This window comes from Prionailurus viverrinus, chromosome C2 (assembly GCF_022837055.1).
Source record: "Prionailurus viverrinus isolate Anna chromosome C2, UM_Priviv_1.0, whole genome shotgun sequence".
NCBI classification, from domain to species: Eukaryota; Metazoa; Chordata; class Mammalia; order Carnivora; family Felidae; genus Prionailurus; species Prionailurus viverrinus.
The window spans coordinates 115,974,404-115,988,414 of NC_062569.1; the positions used below are offsets into that span (position 1 = coordinate 115,974,404).

Sequence of the window (14,011 nt, forward strand, 5' to 3'; positions counted from 1 at the left end):
GATATTTATCCAAAGAAAACAAAACCACTAATTTAAAAAGGTACACGCATTCCTATGTTTATTGAGATCTTGCCATTTGCAACATGATGGACCTACATAAAATTAGGGAAAGACAAACTACATAGGATTTTATTTACGTGAAGAATCTAAAAACAGACCCAAATACAGAGATCAAGTTTGTGATTTCCTGAGAGGACATTGCAGAAGGGGATAGCACAATAGATAAAAGGCATTAAGAGGTACAAACTTCCAATTATAAAATAAATAGATTGAAGGGGCGCCTGGGTGGCGCAGTCGGTTAAGCGTCCGACTTCAGCCAGGTCACGATCTCGCGGTTCGTGAGTTCGAGCCCCGCGTCGGGCTCTGGGCTGATGGCTCAGAGCCTGGAGCCTGTTTCCGATTCTGTGTCTCCCTCTCTCTCTGCCCCTCCCCCGTTCATGCTCTGTCTCTCTCTGTCCCAAAAATAAATAAAAACGTTGAAAAAAAAAAAAATTAAAATAAATAGATTGTGGAATTGAAAGTGCTATATAGGAAATATGGCCAACAATATTTTAATAATGTGACTAACAATAATATGATGACAGATGGTGACTAGGCTTACCATGGTAAGCACTGAGTAATATATATAAATCTTTAATCAATATGTCATATATTTGAAATTAATATGACATTGGATACTTCATAAAGTATTGTATACTATGACATACTTTTTTTAAAAAAGAAAATTTGAAAAGTTGTGAGAAAATGAAATATTCAGGAAAAGGGATCAAAGGAAATGAATGATTAAAAGGGAAAATATTATAAACGTTGTGATGTCACTCAGTTAATGTAATATGCATTTCAAAAAAGAAACACATTCTTCTACTTAACTATATACGCTAAAGGACCTTCATTTAAAACAATAAAATTATCTAATAACCAGTTATTTTTTTTTCTGTTGACTCAATAATATATTTAACACCTTATTATGATTGTTTGTTTTTCAATCCAACTAAGGATCGTGCATGACATTTATTTGTAATTTTTTTTTCCTTTGACCTCCTTAATCTTTTTGGAATAGCCCTTAATCTCTTCTCTTTATTCCTTTAAAATAGAGCTATGTACTTGCTTTTTTGTCTTTTCTATCATTGACACCTTAAAGAACTCAGGTTTATGTGCGTGTTTTTAATATGTCTCACAACTTAAAAAATTTTTTAGCAATTTTTTATTGTATTTAACATACAGTATTATATTAGTTTCAGGTGTACAACATAATAGTTGATAATTATACACATTACAAAATGCTCACAGTGATAAGTATAGTTATCATCTGTCACCATGCAATGTCATAACATAATTGACTAATTTCCCTATTATTTATGTATTGCATAACTGGAAATTTGTTCCTCCTAATTCTCTTCACCTATTTGAAGTTGCTTGATCGTTATCTTTTTGTTCAGATTAAACACAATGTGTCAAGAGTACTATAAAAATAATGTTGTGTCACTTTCAGTTCATCACTCTAGTAAGGCCATAAGGTCATTTTGTAATATTCTGGATATTAAATTCCATTACTTGATTTAAGGTAATGTCCTCAGACTTCATTATAAAAAGAAATCTTTGTAAGATTAATCACATTACTAAATATGTAGTAACTAAAATCATTGATAGTGTATAAGTGCATCAGTATTACATTGATGATTGAAACATGTTAATATTCTTATTCTATTATTCTTTCCACTTACATTATGGGTATTTTTACATATAGAAGAGCCTTTTGTTCTCTGCACTCTTGCACACACATGCATGTCACATGGACTCAATGTTTACTTTTATTCAGTAAGCTATTCAAGCATACCTCATATTATTGCACTTGGCTTTATGTGTTTTTCAGATACTTTTTCTTCTTTTTTTAAACAAATTGAAGGTTTACAGCAACTCTGCACTAAGTCTATTGATATTATTTTTCAATAGTGTTTGCTTATTTTGTGTTTCTGTATCATATTTTGATAATTCTCATGAGCTTTCAAATGTATTATTGTATTTGTTATGGTGATCTGTGATCTTACTATTATAATTGTTTGGGGGCACCATAAACCCCAAAGCCTGCAAACTTAATAAATGTGTGTTGTCAGCCGGTTCCAGCAACCATTTGTTTCCCCCTATCTTTCCCTTTCCTTAAGTCTCCCTATTCCCTGAGACACAATAATATTGAAATTGTGGGTTCTGGTCTCAAACGGTGACATAGGAAGACCCTCAAGTCGCCTCCTCCATGGACATACTAAATCTACACCTATTTATAAAGCAATTATTCCTGAAGAACTGAGGGCTGACAACAAAAGGTGGAGACACCACATAGAGTATGGCAAAGAGATAAAGTCACGGAATGCCCACCCTGATGCTGCAAGCTATACAGTGGGGAGGGATAACACAGTGATTCTAAACAGATCTGTTTGCTCCGAGTCATGGGGAAAAAAAAAGCCACAGTTTAAAAAAAAGCAACTGGAGTATAAAGGAACCAGCTCTAAAACCCTGACAAATGGTGGGAAAGCTATTGGAATTCTCTCTGGGTTGTGGCAAGTGCCACAGTTTACATTCCCCCTCCACCTTGATTGCACAGACAGGAATAGGGTCTGGACACCATAGCTGGCCTGCTGCCTCAGCAAGGCCAGGCTCCTAGTCCATACAAGCCCCAGAAGCCCTGGGACAGAGAAAAAAAAAAAAAATCCATGGTTTAAAAAAAGCAACTAGAATATGAAGGAAGTAGCCCTAGAACTCTGCCAAATGGTGGGGGAGTTGCTGGGGCTCTATGTGGGAGGGGCTGGTGAGCCCCATAGATTATGTTCCCTCTGACCTTGATGGCATGGACAGCAGCAGTAGGGTCTGGGCACCCCCCTCGTCAGCACCTTGCCTCAGCTCCAGCTGCCCCACCCTGCGTCCTGGAATACCCTGCCTGTGCTGGCCTTAACTCCAGTTCCTCTGCCACGTCACCTCCTCTACTGAGCACCCTGTGACACCCCAGCTTACACCCGGTTTGTCTTCCGCAGTTCTGCCAAGGTGCACTCTGTGTGGAAAGCCCTGGGACACCCTGGCATATGCCCACTGCAATTTCTTTTTTTTTTTTTTTTTAATTTTTTTTTTCAACGTTTATTTATTTTTGGGACAGAGAGAGACAGAGCATGAACGGGGGAGGGGCAGAGAGAGAGGGAGACACAGAATCGGAAACAGGCTCCAGGCTCTGAGCCATCAGCCCAGAGCCCGACGTGGGGCTCGAACTCACGGACCGCGAGATCATGACCTGGCCGAAGTCGGACGCTTAACCGACTGCACCACCCAGGCGCCCCTGCCCACTGCAATTTCAACTATCCTGCCAGGATGCCCTCTGTGCATACAGCTTTCTGGGCATGGAGCCCCCGACCTCCCCAACTTGCACCTTTTTCAGCGTCAGCCATCCTGACAGGATGCCCTCTGCGCAGAGAGCCCAGGGACTGCCGTGGCCCATGCCCACTTCAGTGTTAGCTATACTTCCAGGGCAACCTCTTTACAAAGAGCCTTTGTACTCCCTGGGTTGTACCCACTTCAGCCTTAGCTGTCCTGCCATGTGGCCTCTGTGTGGAGAGCCCCAGGACTACCCCACCCATGCCCACTTTAGCTCTGGCCATCCCATTAAGTTAGCCCCAGTACAGATGCCCCAGGACCCCCAGTCCATGCCAGCCACAGCTCAAACTAGACAGCTGCAGTTACCAGGCACACACAGTCTACAAAGCACAAGACCATACACAAGATTGCTCCCTAAGGTTTAGGAGAAGTAACTATTCTGTCTAATTCATAGAAACAAACACAGGAGGTCAAGCAAAGTGAGGAGATAGAGGAATATGCTCCAAATGAAACAACAAGACAAAACCTCAGAAAAAGGACTAAATGAAACAGAGATAAACAATATACCTGATAAAGACTTTTAAGTGGTGATCATAAAGATGCCCATCAGACTGGAGAAAAAAGTGGATGGACTTAGAACTTCAATAAGAGATACAAAATATAGATAAGAACAAATCAGAGTTGAAGAGTACAATAATTGAAATCAAAAATACATTAGAGGGAATAAATAAGAGATTAGTGGATGCAGATGAATGGGTTGACTGTCCAGAAGACAGGGTGATGGAAAGCACCCAAGATGAGCAGCAAAAAGAACAATGGATTTTAAAAAATGAGGACCAGTTGGGCACCTGGGTAGCTCAGTCCCGTTCGGCTCAGGTCATGATCTAGTGGTTTGTGAGTTGGAGCCCCACATCGGGCTCTGTGCTGACTGCTCAGTGACTGGAGCCTGCTTCGGATTCTGTGTCTCCCTTTTTCTCTGCTCCTCCCCCTGTGCACTGTGTCTCTCTCTCTCAAAAATAAATAAACATTGGGGCGCCTGGGTGGCGCAGTCGGTTAAGCGTCCGACTTCAGCCAGGTCACGATCTCGCGGTCCGGGAGTTCGAGCCCCGCGTCCGGCTCTGGGCTGATGGCTCGGAGCCTGGAGCCTGTTTCCGATTCTGTGTCTCCCTCTCTCTCTGCCCCTCCCCTGTTCATGCTCTGTCTCTCTCTGTCCCAAAAATAAATAAATGTTGAAAAAATAAATAAATAAACATTAAAAACATTTTAAAAAATGAGGATAGGTTAAAGTCCTTTTTGGAGAACCTCATGCAAACAAACATTCATGTTATAGGCGTCCCAGAAGGAGAAGATAAAAAAAAGGGAGAAAACCTATTAAAGAAATAACTGAAGACTTTCCTAATCTGGGAAAGGAAACTGATATCCAGGTTCAGGTAACACAGAGATTTCCAAATAAGATGAACCCAAGGAGGTCCACACCACACACATAATAAGTAAAATGTCAAAGATTAAAGATAAAGAGAGAATTTTAGAAGGAGCAAGAGAGAAAAAGAAGTTATGTAAGGGAAATTCCATACAGATATCAGCTGATTTTTCAGCAGAATCTTTGCAGGCCAGAAGGGAATGGCATGATTTACTCAAAGTTCTGGTAGGAAAAAACCTACAATCAAGAATATTCTGCTGATAATGTTGTTAACTACTCAGAATTGATAGATAAAAGTTTCACAAACAGAAGTTAAGAGTGTTTATCACCTATACACAGGCCTTATAAGAAATGTGAAAGGGACTTCTTTACAGGGAAAAGACTATACTTAGAAGAAAATTATGAACAAAAATATATAAAATATGACAACATATACATGCAATATGGATGTGGAAGTAAAAAAAAATAATTCTTTTAAAATGTGTTTGAACTGAAGTGACTATCAACTTAATATAGATTGCTATGTACTTAGGATGCTATAGATAAACCCTATGTTAACCACAAACCCAACACTTATAATAAATACACAAAAAATAAAGAGAAAGAAAACCAAGGATAATACTTAAGAAAGTCATCAATCACAAGGAAAGAGAGCAAGAGAAAAAGAAACAGAGAACTACAAAAACAACTATAAAACATTAACAAAATGACATTAATTTCACACCTATCAATAATTATTTTAAATGTAAATGTTCTAAATGCTCCAATCAAAAGACAAGGAGTGCCGGAATGGGTTAAAAAACATGACTCATGATTATGCTGCCTGCAAGAGACTCACCTCAGACCTAAAAACACATACTGACTGAATGTGAAAGAATGGGAGTTCTGGATACTCAATGCTATCAGCTTTTCTGTCAGTCCAAATAGGAAGGGCTTGTTTTTCTAGCACTGAGACAAGAGAAATGTAAATTATGGGGCATTTTTATTTCCCTTCCCATGCTGGCATTCATCCACTTAATAGCTTGCTTGCCTGCCTTTTTCCAAGTGACTGGTGTAGCTACTCTCCATTCTACTGGTTATACAGGGGGTCATAGGTTTTCACTATATTCTCCATTATCCCCCAATTACATCTCACCATTAAGTCTGCTTTCCTAGCTACAGAGTGCATGGATGAGAAGAGATGCTTGAAAGTGGAATCTAGACTAAAACATGAAAACGACTCAGGTCCAAGGTATAAGATACACAAACCTGTGTCATCAAACTGAGCGGGTGATTCATTAACCAGTCAAGAAATTGTGCCCTTATTCCTTTTTTTTCAAGGAAATCCGCTATTGAGGGAACTGCTTGTTCAAAAAATCATCACCTTCTTCAAGGAGTCAGTTTGAGGCAAGGAAGGACAAAGAGACACAGGGAGAATGGAGAAAACAGGAACAGTAGAGAAAGAAGGAAAGCTCTGATAAAGGGGAAGTGCCTTTAAGTCTCACATTTCCTCTCTTTTTTTTTTCTTCAATATTTTGCGCTCTGGTTATCCAAATCATATTTCATTTTCTTCTTAGAATTATATCCCCCCAAATACCCATAATTAATTTATTTGGAATGAAACCCAAGAATCCCGGAAAATACATTAATTTATCCAAATCAAAAGAACTGTTCTTATGCCATTAAAGAACCAGATTCTTATATATCCATTCAAAATATGACAGAAAGATATCAGCTTTTTAAGAGGAAGAGCTAGAGGCAATATTCTTGCATTTTCATATTGTCCAACAATATGATCTGAATGGTGTTTTAGAACCTGTATTACCCATGCTATTCAATAGTAAAATCTTGAACTGAGAGAGTATGGTGGTTTACCTAGTATTCCAAAAGAGTGGAGAGCTGGAGGGGAAACTTTTCTATAATTCATGGCCACTTACCTGACTATTGTGTGGCCACAGACCTTCAGCTGCATTGCTCAGTTCAGGAACTTCCAAACATACTGTCTTCATTATCAGAATTGTTGGGGAAATATAATTAAAAACAAAATCTTCTCAAAAACCTCTGCACAAAGATAAAAGAGAGATAAAACAACTTCATTATTGCATAAGCATTAAACCAGAATGTGATGTGCATCACAGATAATTTGCTAAGAGTTTGCAAAACCAGAAAGATCTCTCACCCGTTCAAAGAGCCACACAGACGAACACCATTTACATACATGTTCTCAAGAGAAACAATAACCAGTCTTCAAGTAAGAAGACTTGCCAGCATCTTCCGCAACTTGGAAAAAGGTAGTTCTGCAACTTGGCAAAAGGCGCTACAAAAATTAGGCTCCTATTCTCCCCCAGAAATTGGAAGATTGAGGCCCTGTCTTTGTTGATGATTACATTTCAAGGCGATGGTTCCCTGCTTGTTGAAAGAGACATTTCTGGGTCATAAAGCCAGCAAGTGGCAGTTTTAGCTTTTAAAAAGATTTGCAAATATTTCAAGAAGGCAGATAAGAATTCACTACTGTCAAGTTTTCTAAAGTAAATGCTCTAAGGAAAGGCAGTCTCTTCCCTTATTTTCAACAGAGAGAATTAAGTTTCTTATTTGTAATTTGTGTTTTGCTTTTACAATGGCAGTAAATAAGACATCTACTTTCTACTTATATTAGGGCATGCCAACAGCAGTAACAACTCCAAAATCTCAAGGGTTTCACAAAACAAAGACACATGCCTTGCTCACGTAAGTCTAAAGTCATGACAAGCGGGGTTCTCTCCATACCATCCTTCAGGGTTCCTAGAATTTCTCCCTGGTGATTTTTCCAGCAAGTGTCAGGCAGAAAGGAAACAAAAGGAGAGGAGGGTCTCTCACATTATTGTGTGGGAAGAGAGAATATCCTTATTTTCTTTCCTATATATTTCAGACTTTTAAGCACATATTTTTATTTTATCTCCAAATAAATCTCCAAATAAATTTTATCTCCAAATAAATATTATTTTGTCTCCAAAATGCAGGTGCAAAAGAAGCCAAGCAAAGGAGTAGTCACTTTCTGGTTTTATTTATAGAAAGTCCATGACCTGGCAATGATAATTGCTGATGGTAGAAATAAGAGTGGTTTTCTTTGGGGCATGGAACAGGTAAGGAGATGAAAGAAGTATTCCATACCCCCTTTGTTTTTTGGATGAAAAACTAAACTTTATTTTAAAAAACCAAACCACTAGGAAATATATCACAGCTTTGAAACACCCAATACAGGCTATATTGTCATTTCAAGTAATAAGTTACTAGAAAGACAAGAAGGTCTTTCTCAAAAGGATAGGGTGCTAGAGCTGGGACAGCCCGCAAACTGCTACAGAAGGCCCGAGCAAAAGTGGCATTTGGTAACGAGGGAGTTTCTCCTCTTTTCCTTTAAAGGAATCACAGCTCACCCCTGAGCTGCTTACTTTTTCTCCTTTGACCTTCTTCTTGCCAAGGGAGTGTCTCAGGAGAGCTCTGTTGTTTCAGGGGGCTAAGTAAGAAATAATGAGTTTAAGACTTTTATTCCATTCTGGATTTTCCAAATTTAGTACTTAATAAGTCTCTTAATTAAGAAGGCAACAGTTTCTCCTTCAATGTTTACTCCTGGATACTGGCATGTAGTGTAATCAAAACCCTCTTTCCCTTCAAGGGAGCGTGTTATTGCAAGATTGTCCTATTGCTCTGCTGCAGTTAGCCTCAGGGCCCATCATGGCGACCAGAGGGAAGGTACGTTTCCCATAACCTGTGTAACATCGCCTCTCTGTTTTTACAGGGTCTCCTGGCTGAAAGATGTAATGCGTATTTCAAGAAATGCATATTAACATCTTGATAGCCAGAAACAGATGTCCACAAGGAATTGTTCAAGTTCTTATCCAAACTACCTCTCCCAGCTCCACATCTTTAATCAACTTCATGATCTTCTATATAAAACAAAACCAAGCAAAACAAAGACCCAGAAACCATTTTTTCCCTTGCTAAATTAGTGACCTTATGGATTTTGTTTTACAGCTTATGGAAAATGACTTAGAGGTCCTTCTGATAAACAGAAGGTTGGCAACAAATGGAAACACCTCTACTCACACTCCACCAGATTATAGGCAGTGTAGAGGAACCTGCCAGCTTGTTGGTGCCCATATCCTAAGAAGAATCTGGTACCTTGGAGGGCTCAGGCTTGGTGCAAGGAGATCCCTAGTGCCAAGACAAGCATGTGAAACTGAGGCCATCAAAACCTCTCCTGTGCTATGTCTGACCCAAATTTTAGCAGAAGTTTTTTCGGTTTCGCTTTCTAAGGTTGAAACAAAGGAACCAGGGTTCAGAGGCAAGTGTCACATGCCTCAAACTTGCTGCATCAAACTTCACTTCAAAGTCCAAAACTCCTATTTCACATTTTAAATAGATCTCTGCTGTCAGCTCTGATGGCCAATTGCAAAGACTTCTATTTCCCAATAGACAGGCGAGACGCCTTCATCTTCTAGGTCATGGTAGGGATGCGGTACATGTGGTCATCCACACACTTAGTCACTCAACTCTCCAGCTTCCATTTCACCTGACGCTCTTTACTTCCTGAATCTATTGAATCTTTGGCTTCGTCATTGCAATGCATGGTACACAGGGCCAGGTGGTCCTGGAACTTATCCAATGCACTGGTCACCAGAGGCGTATGGCAACGCTCAATGTACTGGGGCATCAGCTGCAGTGGAAGCCCTACTGTCCTCACAACAGCTGGTGCTGCACTGGAACATGAGGCCTTGTATCTTCTGGACTTTCTCTCTCCCCAGACTCTTCACCACAGAGCATACCTCCTCCTGCCCCCAGAGCTGCTGCAGCTCTGTCATGGCAACCCTGTACTACACCAAAAATATCCTATACTTTGTCTTAAATGATGAGTATATAGATTTTACGATCATCGGAACTCATTTAAATATACACATAAGATCTTCAGATTTCAATATACGTAAGTTATATCTCAATTTAAAAAATTTTTTTTGGGGGTGGCTGGGTGGCTCAGTTGGTTAAGCCTCTGACTCGATTTTGGCTCAGGTCATGACCTTGTGGTTTGTGTGTTCAAGTGCAAAGTCTGCTTGGGATTCTCTCTTTATTCCTCTCTCTGTCCTCCCCCTTCTCTCACTCTCTCTTTCTCAAAATAAGTAAACATTAGAAAATTTTATAAAAGATAAGTTTTCACAAAATAGGTGGAACTTTCCATTCACCATTCATTATACACTTTTTAGTTTATTTATATTCTCTCTAAATATTCTTAGTATCTATTATATGCTAATCTACTATACATTATTTATACAATGGTAAATAAGACAAATGTGTAGGCTCTTCTAGAGGAATTCTCTCTACAATTACAATTATGAATGCAGTAATGTTTCCCTATCACATTTCCCTATTATTTTGTTTTTTCTGTCTTTTAACAGTGTAGAAAATTTTAAAAATTGGAATTGCAAGTCTATTTTTTTACTTCGACTATGGTTTCTGTTTTTTTTCTTCCCTAGTCTTATACTAAGAAATTCTCAATTTTGTTTGAAAAATTTTAGCGAATTTTTTATAGATAAGCCCCACCTCCAGTAATTGTAGAAAACTTTGTGTACTATCTATTCCATTAAAAACAATCTCTGTATATCCTTATATTTTGATAACAGATTGCTGTTCATAGGGAATATAGACATATTTCCCAATTACGCTTACATGTACATGAAAAATTGTAGTAAACAAATCATATTAAAATGACAGCAATTTCTGCACTTTGATATGTTTATGGCTTTACCTGATTAAATTTGGAGAACAAAATTGTTCCCTATAGCAATTTGTATAACTGCAATTCTAGCAAATAACTTATTGTTGGGAAGTAAAGAATATATATGGCTCTATCATCTGAAACCTGCATTTCACTCAGGTTTGAAGTTTAATTTACTCTAAGCTGAACAAGCCAACAATGTTAGACACCTGTTAAAATGTCTAGCATATTCTAAGACCCATTAATACAAGATCTAATTGCAAAAACAGTGTGTATTAATGATTTTTGTTAATCACCCATGACTCAAGTATTATACTCAATTCTAAGCAGTGTGTTTTTACAACATGGTGATCAGAATAATAAAGGTTTTGGAAATAACAGAAATTCATTTAATCCTCACGGCAACTCTGAAACAGAGGTAGTGTCATCCACATATTTTACTGATGATGAGAAATAACTAACTTTATAAATCTGAGACAGTGAAGTGTGATGATGGAATGCCTATTTAGATGTATCATGACCATAAGGGCCATTCAATTAAACTGTCTCATGCTATTAAATTATTTCTTTATCAGCAAATATTTTACATTTAAAAGTAACTCACAAATTGTGAAAGAAACCTGGATGCAAGAGAAATGTTAACATTTTATTTTAAAGGTAGTCGTAAATATCTAAAGCAAAGTAGAAAACCATGTTTATTTAGAGACAGTAGGTTTAAAAAGAAGCAGTGGATCGTGTGTGTGTGTGTGTGTGTGTGTGTGTGTGTTTGGCCTATATGTTATGTATAATTTAATTTATGTTCTTGGAATCACAAATACATTTAGATAGATTTCAGACAATCATTCTCCCCACCTGAAAATAGCTAGCAGTCTCTCTGAAACACAAGTAGATTTCAAATTTATAAAAGGGAGCCACACATTCTTGTTGAGCTTTCATTTTTGTAATGTAAGGGAAAAGAAGAACAGGTCATGACTAAATTTCATGCTCTCATGAACCTTAAAATAATTTACAGAGCTATCAGGGCATTCATTCAATTTCCTTATTACCTAGCAGTTGTAGTACACAGGTATGCCTGACTAAAGAAAAACCTTTTTAATTTTGAGCCAAAATAAACTCTACACATTTAACTTCTGGCAAAAATTACCTTAAAATGCATATTTGACATGTCATATGCTATATATATTTTACATATTTTGTATATGTTTAACTGTATTTGAAGCAAAAATCAATAATTTTAAATTGAACTAAGACATCACATTTAAAATGTTTCACATGTTAATGTTATTTGTTGTATTTTATTTTTCTTTATAGAATTCATAATGATCTTGGTTACCCAGTTTGGTCCAGACATTGTTTTTTAAGTTTATTTATTTATTTTGAGAGAGAGAGCACAAGCGGAGGAGGAAGAGAGAGAGAAAGAGAGAGATAGGGAGAGAATCCCAAGCAGACTCTGCACTGTCAGCATAGAGCCTGATGTGGGGCTTGAACTCACGAATGGTGAGATAATGACCTGAGCCAAAATCAAGAGTCGGATGCTCAACTGACTGAACCACCCAGGCTCCCCTGGTCCAGACATTTGTGTAGTGAGAGTGGGTCATCATATGCAAAGTTAACTTTGGGAAGCAAACTTGAAATGTAACCTGTACCATGTGCCCATCTTGATCTCCCTCCTTTCCACTCCTACCCCTTTTTAAGGAAGCATCAGAGTCATGAAATAGTAACTTGCCATTCAATTATATTTGCTCCAGCATTATATTTGTTTCTAAAAAAAAAGACAAAACATTCAGAAGAGAGAATATGGGACAAGAAACTGTAAATAAAGAATAGACTGGAAACTTATCTGATGAAACTACTTGGAGATAGGTTCAGAACGTTTCAGTGAAATTCTATACTCATGAGTAGAAGACAAGGGATGGTACTGTATCTTCACAATAGCTTTGTGGAATAATCCAGAAAGACAACTGTAAAGGAACCGTATTGAATTATAAATAACAGCCTCCAAAAGGAAGCAAATGAACTCTCATTTCAAAAACCCCTACACACTGAGGTTTTAATATTCTTTTAAAATCTAAACTCTTTTGTGGTAGGGATATTAAAATAGGGTGCTTCCCCCCGGAACTGAAAAAAAATGTATGTATTTATATGTATAAATGTATATACATATATGTATATATGTATTTATATGTGTGTATACATATATGTATATATGTATATGTGTGTGTATACATATATATATACACATATATGTGTATATATATATACACATATATGTGTATATATACACACACACACACACACACACACACATATATATATATATATATATATATATATACACATATATATATATATATATAATCACCAGAAACAAAGATCTGAACTTGGACTGTTGTTTTAAACCCATGTAGTAAGGGGTACCAAGGTACCAAAATAAGAGTATGATTTTCTCTTAATCCTTCCTATGCTTTCCTAGTTTTTATAACCAGATGTATCCCTTAAGTCTGGTTTTGTAGGCCAGGGCTACAGCTCTTCAGCTCTTGCTACTGCCATTCCCCATAACTCCCTTCATCTAAGATCTGTGCTCTGTTGTTTCCCTGCCTGGCAAAAGACTTACTTCCACCTAAAACAATATCTCATAAAACACATTTTTGTTAATGTCTTAAGCAGTATAATTATGCTTCCCAAATAGTTTCTGCCATAACACCAAAATTCTAGATCCTACCCACTGGAAAGAGGCCTTTTCTAGATGAGATCTAACTTGCCAAGCAACAATATATAAATTATCAATAACTTTGGTGAGAAGCATAATGTAGAATTAGTTCCATCCATTCTTGTCTTTCCTTGACACATGCTTACAATTATGATAAAATGATCCTAAAGTGTTCTAAATCTATAATATATAATAATAATAATAATAATATAAATAATATATAATATATATAATATATATAATATATAATAATATCCTAAATTATCCTAAAACTTAGAACCAACCACAGCTACTGATATACACTGATATCTACTCTGTACCATTCAGTGATGACCAATTTTTGCTCAATTTATTATTTTTTAAAATTCAGAAAATAGTATTGCTCTAAAACTTAGAGCTGGCTAAAATGTGTGTACACTTTTTTTTTTTTAACTCATCAAAATGGTTGAGGTCACAGGGCAACCAACCAGCCCATTATCTAAAGAGAGAGAGATTTATACAAGGGAAGGTGAACCTGAGGAATATATAGCTAAACAAAAGTAATAAAAATTCAGTTAACAACAAAACAACAAACAGGTAGAGTGTGGGCTGGTAATAGTGTGTGGTAAGAGGCATGTTTATATGCAAGACAGTTCATATGAATTTTCAAGCCTTATTTTTAATTCACCAGGTAATCATCCAAATGACACCATCATGGTGCTGGCATGGGCTAGGAAAGCAAGTATAGTGAACGTGAGACTTCATCAGTAATTCTTATACTCTAATATGCTACAAATTAAAGCATTAATCTACAGTAGGT

At 37.3% G+C, this 14,011-nt stretch overlaps 1 pseudogene; it reads right to left on the reverse strand.

The window, feature by feature from the left end:
• Positions 1 to 9,194: 9,194 nt before the first annotated feature.
• LOC125174609 (protein FAM136A-like) lies at positions 9,195 to 9,594 on the reverse strand (annotated as a pseudogene).
• Between the last annotated feature and the right edge of the window lie 4,417 nt (positions 9,595 to 14,011).